This window comes from Microtus ochrogaster, linkage group LG2 (genome assembly GCF_000317375.1).
Source record: "Microtus ochrogaster isolate Prairie Vole_2 linkage group LG2, MicOch1.0, whole genome shotgun sequence".
Classification (NCBI taxonomy): Eukaryota; Metazoa; Chordata; class Mammalia; order Rodentia; family Cricetidae; genus Microtus; species Microtus ochrogaster.
This window is the reverse complement of record NC_022028.1, coordinates 2155522-2156743: the sequence shown is the minus strand read 5'-3', so window position 1 is coordinate 2156743 and position 1222 is coordinate 2155522.

The following is a 1222-nucleotide window of genomic DNA, read 5'->3' as shown; positions in this document are numbered from 1 at the left end:
TCCTCAGGTTGGAGTTTTTCTTTTAGTATTTTCAGTAGGGCTACAATTGTAGATGAGCTATTGTTCAAATTTGATTTTATCATGGAATATCTTATTTTCATCATCTGTGGCGATTGAATGTTTTGCTGGGTATAATAATCTAGGCTGGCATCTGTGGTCTTTTAGAGTCTGTAGCTAACCTGTCCAGGTCTCTATAGATTTTAGAGTCTCCATTGAACAGTAGGGTATAATTCTAATAGCTTTGCCTTTATATATCACTTGGTCTTTTCCCTTGCAGCTTTTAATATCTTTCTTTGTTTTGGATGTTTAGTGTTTTGATTAGTAGGTGCCAAGGGAACTTTATTTTTCTGGTCCATTCTATTTGATTTTCTGTTTGCTTCTTGTACTTTCTTTAGTTTAGAAAAAAATTCTTGAAAATATTTTCTGGGCCTTTGAGCTGGGATTCTTCTCCATCCTCCATACCTACTCTTCCTAGCTTTGGTCTTTTCATAGTGTCCCAGATTTCCAGTTGCTCTGTGATAGGAGTTTTTGAGGTTTAATATTTTCTTTGACTGGTTTACCTATTTCTTCTATTGTATCTCCAATGCCTGAGATTGTCTCTTCCATCTCTTGTATTCTGTTGGTGAAGCTTGTCTCTGTAGTTCCTATCCAAATTCCTAAATTTTCATTTCCATAATTCCCTCAGTTTGGATATTCTTTATTGATTCTATTTCCATTTTCAGTTCTTGAACAGTTTTATTCATTTTTTTCACTGTTTGTGTTCTTCTGGATTTCTTTAAGAGATTCATTAACTTCCTCTGCTGTAAGGACCTCTATCATCTTCACTCAAGAGGATTTTTAGAGTCTTTTCCTTGTCTTTCAGCTATGCTGGAATATTCAGGGCCTGCTGTGGCAGTCTAGCTGGGCTCTAGTGGAGACAATTGCTCTCTGTCTGACATTGACTGGTGTCTGGGCACCTGAGATTCGGGGGAATATAGGTCAAGTGCTGATTTCTGGATTTGTCTTTGTCGGGGGGTATTTTTTGTGGATTTTTTCTTTTTTTGGCTTGGTTTCTGTTTTTTCTTTGGATATTTGGAGCGTGTGATGGCTGTGTCTTTGCAACTGACAGTCGTACCCACTGGGGGTTCCAGGTAAATTGTGTTACTGAATATTGGGGGCTGACACTTAGGAATGGGGTGAGGCTAGGGGCCTGAAGGCATTCACAGGAGGGAGGAGAACAGAG